Genomic DNA, 10,156 nt, shown 5'->3' with positions numbered 1-10,156 from the left:
CCACCCTGCTAATAACATGTAGGACCACCTTTAGCCCTCAAAACTGCTAGCACCCGCCGTGGCATTGATTCCACAAGGTGCTGATAGGTAGTCTGAGGTATCTGGTACCAAGCACTCACCAACTGGTCCTGCAATTCCCTCACATTGTGTGTGTGTGAGGGGGGGGGTAGCGTGACAGCACGAATTTGGTTTTCCAAGTAGGACCACAAATGCTCTATTGGACTAAAGTCAGGTGAATTTGGGGGTCAAGACATGATTTGAAAGTCACTGGAATGTTCCTCGACGATTCGACCCATATGACTTGGTGCATAATCCTGTTGGCAAACACCATCCCCCGCAGGAAAAACTGTTGCCATGAATGGATGAACCTGGTCTGCAACTATGTTCAAGTAGCTTACAGACGTCAGGGATTGTTCTATGAGGATTATGGGTCCTAATGTACCCCATGAAAACATTGTTCCTGTGCGAGAAACTATGAAATCCTGGGCGAACCCATTGTTATAGATGGAGGGTGGTCATAATATAATGGCTCTTTGGTGTATGTTTGTGTGTGCTATTTTCCAAATTCAAAGTAAATTACAACACAAAACAATGGTTCTACTAATATATACGGAAGAGTGGGGTGAGACCGGGTGCATTGATTGTTTTGAAATTAGTTCTGCTTCTTAGCTCACAAACTTTTAATTGGACTATACTATAGTCAAAGAGAAGGATCAACCATACTGTCTTGCAGTTTTAGATTTCACCACATCTGAGTTGATAATTTTGTTTTAAAGAACTTATGGTCAGCTTATGTTGTTAACTCCTTAATGGTCTCTTTTTTTTTAAACATGCCCTATTTAGCGTACATTTAATAAATTCATTTTATTAATTAAGACATTTATTTATTTTTTTATAAACTAGCCTTATTTATTGGACATTACAGTAACAAAAATTATTATTAGTTCAGCTTGTTATACGTTTAGTATAGATTCGTACCTTAGCAAACAATAAAGACTAAATCCAATAACAGAACTGTTCTGTTACGTTTCGATAACCTTTGCTCTCGGAGTAAGTTCGCCTATTACCCGGTTTTGCCCCCTACTCCTTTAATGTAAGTGTATGCTGAACTCAGGAAAGCTGCAGTGCAGTGAAAGAAGACATTACATCCAAATCTGAATGAAGGTTTTCCTGACCACAGTAGTAAATGTATTGTGAGCCTCTTTCTCAAAGCACAAAAACTCTTGTTTTCATATTTTGTAAAATTTTCGAAGACTTTTTTATTAAAAGTTTGTTTTTATTTAGATCAATGTTTTGAGCTTTTTTTAAAGTAATTAATAAGCACAATAGTGTTTGACGAAAATTTTGATTGGGTTCTCAGCAGTCCCCTGCCCAGGGAAAATTCTCCCTCGCCCTTCCTTCTCCTTTGAGGACGGCCAGGTCTATATCCCATGTAATTTCTTAAAATCATCATGTAAAATAGAAATGTTTTCTATTTTTTCACTGATATTCTAGTATTCTAAATTCTCCATAGAATAAGCATGTGTACCCGATGTTTCCCCTGTAGAGGGATTAGATCAGGTAATGAACTCATTGACTTTTTAGCTAAAAAATTCTTTATGAAAAAAATAGTGCATCTTTTATTTTGTACAAAACTAATCAATGAATATTTTAATTAAATATGTTAGATTCTGAGTCGAATATTTTATCTCTAACAAGCCCTCGAATATTAACTACCCGTTCTAACTATTATGGGAAAGGCAAAGACCCTAACAAATTTAGCAAACTTTTAAGAAGTAATACAGGGCGATCAATTAACACAAAATAGTGAGATCAACTGTCTGGTATGCATACGTCTCATTTGATACGTCGAAAGAACATTAATGTCGAACAGCTGTTTTAGTTAGAGGTGTTCTATGGGGTTTCGCTCTCATACAGTGAGAAAATATGCTTTCTACACTATATATATATATATATATATATATATATGTCCTTCCAATTTAACTATAAATTATAGCATAAAACAGTCATGATGGCTTTCCTTTCGTTTAATATGTTGTGCCAACTGATTTGTAATTACGCTTCTTTTCTTTTTTTAAAAACATTCTTATAAACTGGTGAAACTGTTCAAAGTGCATTTTGTTCGTTTCTGATAAAGGGATTTCAGGTTTGAAGCGAAGCAAGTTTTATTCGAATGGCTGTATCGGGTAAAAGTTTTCAGAAATTGCGCTATTTCTTCTTGTACAATTTTGATTGACATTTCGAGTAAAAAAAACACGCATAATTCTGGTAATAAAAACAAAATACAGTTTTTAAATCATTCATTTAGTAATTTTTCCGTTTATATAGTAACGATTTAGCGGTAATTCTTGTTTTTAAAATTATAGTTTCTATTACCACACATTTAGATAAAAATAGAAAAGTAAATTTAACCGAATAAATGTTTATTATAGAATGCTGTATCGTGTCTTAACAAAATTACCAATTTTAATCACATATTATACAACCATATTTTATAATTAATTTTAATAAAATCATTACCTAAGTGCTTTAGTAAAAATTACCCAGCTCTTCTTTGTTCATATAGAGCAATAAGCACAATAAATTTTACCATTTTCTGGTACTTTGAACCATGTTTTTTTTCTCAGTGTTTCTTCAACAGAGTTATAAATATAATAAGCTGTTGTATATGCCATCAAAGAAAAAAAAATATACCCAGTTTATGCATGTAATTGTTTTTGTTAACAATTTATTATTCATTTTTATCGCTTCAGATGGATAATAAAATTTTAAAATATGATATGGATGGCGAAAGTTACATTATATTCATTCTTTAACGACCATCGTAAAACTTAAAATTATTATCTCTTTTGTATTTATCAAAATAAATTCTTTGCTTAAAATAAAAATACAGATTTGTAAGTTCTATAAGTAATTTTCATTTTTAAAATGGTCACATTAAGCTAACTTTTTACATAAAAAATATAAATTTATTAGTCAGTAGATCTTTTATTTCCTTTAAATAGATAAAACACGTTTTCCTTAATTATTTAAGAAACTACATTGTTTTAGGTTGAAAAAACTGTAAAAGATTTCAAAATTACAAAATGATTAATAAAACAATTTATAATTATTTAGCATTAAGATATGTGTTTAAATTTTCAATCATGAAGTGTTCATTTAAGTAAAAATATTTAAAATAGTTGATAAAGTTTATTTTATTGCATAACTTTAATTCTAAAAATATTATTCTAAATAATTAATTATCAATTTGATAGACATAGTCTTAGATCATATTCATTCTTTAAAAACTGAAATTAATTTTGCTTTTCAAGAAAAATTTCAGAAAAATGATATTTTCCGAACAAAAATTTAAATTATTAGAATGTTAACAATTCAAGCATAAAAATCAAGCTTTTATAATATGAATACTATCTGAGACAAATCACACTATTTGTTAGTGTGTTAAATGAAATATGAATATGAAAAATGAAATTTTATTCAAATAGGAAAAAAAAAGACACACATTAAACCTATTCAAACGATACCAGTTACTTAAATTGGAAATCATGAGTACAAAATCAATATTAAACTAGAAATGCAAAACAACATTTGCACGTTGCTTCCTAATTTAAAATTTCGTATCAGACTAATGTGCGAATTTGAATACAAGCAATAACGAAAGCTTATCATTCAAACTGTGCTTTCTTTTCAATTAATTTTAAAATAAGTATTTTTTTTCCCATTAAAAGCGTTTGTATATATCAATCCTTTTCTTTAATATATTTTTCGATTGTTTTTTTCTACAAATGAATCATAGTTTTAAAATTATAATATTGATTTTCTTTCTTAACATGCAATCCTTTATCATTTAAAAAAATGCTGCTCGGACATTTCTAGTTCTATTCAGTTCTTTCTAAGCTTTTAACGAGTCACCCTCAATTTAAATTTTATAAAGGTAAAGTTAATTAAAAATCCATTCTACTATATTCTAAAGTACATGCGCACAATTATTTTTTCCGAACAATGAAACAACCTTTCAGTTTTCAAAAAAAAAGTGTTTTTAAAATAAAATTCACTTTTTAAAAAGTTTTTTTTTTCAAAGATTCTCTTCACAATTTTTATCAGCATAATTGAGTAAAAAAACTATTTCAGACTTTCAGAAAATTTTAAGATTATGCAATTTTTTCCCGTTTTTTACTTTTTTTTAAATATCAAATCCTCATATTACCGACTCAAATGAAGACTATAAAGATCTCGCGATATTGAAATCTCTGCACCAACTAAAATTTCTGGTAAAATTATCGTATTATATCCCAAAACATTTCCGGCAGAACCGTAATTTTGGTTAATAAAAACAAAATGTATGGCATTTAAACCATTTAGTTAATAATTTTTCAATTCATATAGAAATAGTTGAAGACAGACTGAGAAAAAAAATATGGTTAAAACTACCCAAATAAGGTATGTTTCCGGCTCTATAATAACACCAAAAACCTGGTAAAATTTAACATATTCTAGTAGTTTTAATCATAATTTTTTTTCTCGAAGTTTACTGACACATTTAAAGTGACATTAGTTTATTTACGAAAAAAAACATGTATTTCTAACAATATTGAGATCTTTGAATTTTTATTTAATTTTTAAATTTTTCTGAAGTTTTTTCCTTCTGTCATCTCAATTTTCTGATATTTATCTGGTTGCCTCAGACTTCTTTTAATATTTATGATTTTTTCAAATCTTCACATTCTGAAATATAATTGTCTATTGCAAATAATTATTTAAAAATATCAATTTCCTTTGGATTTATTAAATTGGCCAGTTTTCTATTTTATGATCTGATATTCTAATCTGATAATTCAAGAAAAGTCTTTTCAAGCAAGTTATTTGTTATTTGTTTATATATAAGTTTTATTTGTTATTTGTATATCAAGAAATAAATCATAAAATTAATCAGTAAAAGTTTTTAAGAATTGGGATTTGAAATATTAAATTAGTAATAAAATAATTCAACTCTTTAGAAATCAAAAAATACTAGGGTCACACTGAACTATATTCAGTTAAAAGCTTTTTTCATTAGCATTATAGCATATTTATAAAAAATTCAGATTCTTTTTCCTGATAATGAAAACTTTGTGTTTTTGAAGTTCGTAGTATCATGGTTGAACTATACTTAGGTCAATTTTAAATTATTAAACTTGAATCTGGCTGAATTTGATAAAAAATTGAATGAAAAATCTTTAATTTTGATTTCAAAATTTAATTCTTTAAATTTTTATTGAAAATTGTTTCTGATTTAATCTCTTTAATATCTTTATTTTTAATTTCATTTATTGAAGTTTTTCATTTTTCTTAAACCCATTCGATCGGTTAAAGTTTAATACAATAATTTAAACGTATGCTATATTCTCAACTTTCTAAATACATGTTCTTTGTAAGGGTTGAAAAAAAAGGAAATGATCAATAAGTCTGTGTTAATCAGAATTACAAAATCATGCAGAAATCTGAAAGACGCATACCGAGAAAATTCTTTTAGTTAAAACAATTCCGATTTTTTTTTGTAATTATTTGTCGCTCTTAGTTGTACTTTAGTAAAAGCCTTTTTTTTTCTTCAATTTGTATCTATTTCTAAAATTAATTATGATTAGCATTATTTACGTCAATAACAATAGGGCAATTTTTACGATACTCATATACGTCTTAATAAAAATGTACAGCCAAAACTACCGGAATATAGTGAAATTTACTGCATTTCAGGTTCTATGGGAACACAAATAATTACTATACTTTCTACCATAGCACTTTGGTAATAATTTTCGTGAAATTAAAAATAAAATATTGTATTATAACGTGTGGTAAAATTCGGTAAATGGGATAAAATTTAATAATTTTATGATAAATTAGCATTGTATAAAAACCATTTATTCAGTTAAGTTTACTTTCCACGTTTGTATACTTTTCTAAATGAGTGGCAATAAAGACTATAGTTTTGAAAACTAAAATTCAAGAAAACCTTTACCTTATCAGTGGAAAAAATGCTATATGAATGGTTTAAATACCATATATTTTGGGTTTTATTACCAGAATTGTGTTTTTTCACTGAAATTTCTTCACCATACAGTACAGTAGTTTGACAAAAATAATTTTTCTCCATGCAAATATGTAATTTTTCTTCATCAATTTAGCATGTTAATGCAGAATATTTTTTTTTAAATATTAATTTATTCATATAACCAAAATTAATAGATTGTAATTGTCGAAAATAATAATTGACTACAGTAATATTTTTATGATCATTATTTTGCGAACGAACTGACATCGGTACTAAAAGTAACTAACATCGGTACTTATTTCGAAGGTCGTAAATTGTCAAACAATTACTGACGCTGGCGATACCTGTTAAAATATGGTTTTAAAAACTACCGGTTTTGCTGTCATAAACTCTGGGGTAACGGAGACCTCTTATACCAGCATAGATGCCTAAGATTGGTACTGTGGTAATGATTTTTATATACCACCTTCCGAAACTGATAAGTACCCTAATATCACCATACTTCACATTCATAATCAACTAATATAATTAAATACTTCACATAATATCGGTACTTATTTCGAAGATAGTAAGAAACTATCGAACTAGTACTGACGCTGGTGATGCCTGTTTAAATATGGTTTTAAAAACTACCGGTTTTGCTGTCATAAATTCTGGGGTAACAGAGACCTCTTATACCAGCATAGATGCTTAAGATTGGTACTGTGGTGATGGGTTTCATACCACCTTCCGAAACTTATTTTTAAATTATTTATTAATTATTTGTGCTTCGCATAAAATTTTGGAGTAACACTTTATGAATGCTTCTTATACATTATGAAGCAAAAGCTATTTCTCTCTATTCAAAAAACAAGAATTAACATTGACATGCATTTGTTTTATTGGATAATAAATTTCTTCAGTTTGTTACTTCAAAGGGAAACCTTTTTGGCATATAGAGATTTTTGAAAGAAGAGTATATTAAGTTCAAGTTACATATCCATCAGAAACCTTCCCCGTGCATTTTGAAATTCGGGAGCACAAAAATTCTATTACCTGTTCGCTGTGAAACTTTCAGACATTTTTATTTATAAAAAGAATTGGGCAAGTGAAGGGCTTATATTTCAAAGAAATGTTCCTGGATAACATTGGAAGGAATTTTATAGAGAAACATTATGTTAATTTAACTACTTTTCAAAGTTTCTCATCAAAATTCCTGATATTCTCCAGTAAAGCTTCTTTAAAATATTTCATACATAAATTGTCCGTTTTTCACCCGAAAAGTAAATGAATATCTAAAACTACAGCCCACTGCCAGTTTCTATAAATGTTTGCTTTTATAAAAGTAGTAATAATAATACACGTCACTAATTAATTTAATAAATAACATTCCATGCTTTGTTTTAAATGTTTCTAAAATGAAATTCAATAAGGACTATTCATAATTTTTTATTTACGAGTTTCATTTTATTACTTTCTCTTAAGTTAATAACACTGGAGATCAATTTCTTTTTTGCATTAATATAAATATTTCAACTTGACTAATTTGGATGCGGGAGTTTCAGAATTTCTTAAAACACTAAAAAAGAAAAATAGTCCTACATCACTAGGAAGAATAAAAGTTTTAAATCCTCACCATGTGGTTATTTAGCCATGCTTACTTTTAGTCTCTGGTTTTGGTTTTTATAAATCAAAATTTGCAACAATTATTGTTGGACATTGTTTGAATATTTCGTAACAATATTTTTTATTAATCACCAAGTGATATTTTTATTACATATTACAGTATTACTTTGCATCAAGTGCAATCACCAGGAATCAGATTTACTTTAAAGTTATTTTTTTTTCTTTTTATATATATTTTCTGAGCCACATCCTTCAAAATAGAGTTTCATGCATCGCAAGTCTCTTTTAAAGTGTGCTGTAAGTTCTGAAAAAAGATTTTTTGTTTACCAATTTTCTGAATTCTCAACCTTTATAACATAAAAGTAATTTCAAAGTTCATTTGAATGATGATCATAATTTTCGTTCATTAATATTTAGACAGAATAAAGGTGTTTTTTTTTCGAATCTTAGAAAACTTTATATTTGTATTAAAGTTAACGAAATTTAATTCTGGTAAGGAACAAAAGCGTTCAAATTCAAAATAAAAATTTTAATTAACCCCTTTCTTCATGCTCCTTTTTTTCTTGAATTGTGCTTCCAAATTCCCTGTCTTATGCTTTCAAAACCAAATAGCATTAGTTCATACATTATGTAGAATAAGTGCTGTAGAAACTGAGTATTCTTGTATTATTTTACGCTTACATACAATTTATAAGTGAACCAGTCAGAGAGGAACCTGATATTTGTAAGACATTAAATGTATTACATGACAGTGAATTGGTAGGAGCAAAAAATTCAAGGAAACAATGAAACAGTGAAAGAATTAATCATTGAAATCAATTAATCATTAAGTGATTTTCCCAAATTTTAATTTTCAAAGTTCCAGTTCTCATTACCCACATTTAGTACAAAATACAAAACTTAAACGGTAACTACACTATGTGGTTAAGAGAATAAATGGTTTTTATGCCATGCTCTAAGGTAGCATGATAAAATTACCATTTTTTTAAACATTTAGAAAATTTTACTTCATATTATTAAATAAAACTTTATAAATAATTTTCTTCAAAATCATTAGCAAAGCACCTTGGTTAAAAAATACCTATTTTTTTAGTGTTCTCATAAATTCAGAACCATGGTAAATTTTACCATATTCTGGTAGTCTCTTTCTTCGGTGCGGTTTTTATGCTTTACCTTAAATTTTCCTCTTTATAAATTTGACTCATTTCGATAGCTTTTCAATTTTTCACACGAATATTAATTTGCTACACCTGATGTTTATACTTTTAATTCATTTCGCTTTTGACGAAGGTCACAAGACTGAGTAAGCGCGATGGTTAGAGATCACTATAGATATTGCCCCTTGTTTTGATGCTAATTAAACAATATCTTATATTTCATTCCCCTTATAACTGTCGTTGGTCCCCTGTATTAGAAAGATGAAGTTCGTTCTTTTTTTCAAAAAATATTTTATTATAAGAAAGAGTTAAATTGAAAAAAAAACATTTATTTAACAATGATGATGAATTAAATTAAAAAAAACAATCTCTTCTTTGAATATTTATGTACATTAATTACAAAGCTGTTAAATTTATAATAGGCGACGTAAGATAGCTTTAGATGCCGAAATATAAAACTTTCGTGGAATTACCTTAAGTATTCTGCTCCGGTGAGCCTGTTGATAACGCAATTATTTCTCTTCGTCAAAAATAAAGTATGGACAAATTGGCTCATTCAGAACTGAAATTAAATTGGTAAAAGCCATTAGCTATCTTCCACGTGGTTTGCATTCTTTCTAGTTAATGTAGTTATAAGACAAATATGCACAAAACTTTGCGACTGGATATAGTTATGCAAATAAGATGCTACTTTGAAAATTACATTATTAATTATTACATACTATTAGGGAGAATATTGAAGTAGATGAAATTCTTTACCTTTAAATAATTCCCTGAAGGGCTATAAATCTTAAATTAACTCAACATTAAAATATTTAACAGCAACAGTACTTAATTTTTTTAAGAAAAGAACTGATTGAAACTAGTATTGATAATGGATATTTTATTTTAGTTTTGTAAAAATCAAAATCTGCCTTTCCAATTTTGGGGAAACTTTGATTGAATTTTTTTCTCATATAACCGTTTTTGTAGAAAATTCTTCACTTCTTCTAACATGAATCGCTTATTTATTTATATAGTATAGTATTTTTCATATACGGTTAATACCATCAGTTGGAAAAAATTTCTCTAACAACAATTTTTGATTTAAGATAATTCTACTTTCTTTTACGCGACACTCTTACATAATTTAGCAATATTCTTTTATATTTCTTTATTTTATGCAAAACCCATTCGATCTAAATGCCCTTACTATCTGCGATTACTATCTGAGATTAAACATATTAACAATAACAGAATGAAATTCCATTATTTATCAGTGGGCGAAATAATTAAATAATGGAATGTAACTTCGTTATTTAACTATTTTCACTCATTTTTGAAAAAAAATATATTATTTTAGAATATTTATATTAAGCAATTA

This window comes from Parasteatoda tepidariorum, chromosome 7 (assembly GCF_043381705.1).
Source record: "Parasteatoda tepidariorum isolate YZ-2023 chromosome 7, CAS_Ptep_4.0, whole genome shotgun sequence".
Classification (NCBI taxonomy): domain Eukaryota; kingdom Metazoa; phylum Arthropoda; class Arachnida; order Araneae; family Theridiidae; genus Parasteatoda; species Parasteatoda tepidariorum.
Note: the sequence above shows the minus strand (reverse complement) of the source record.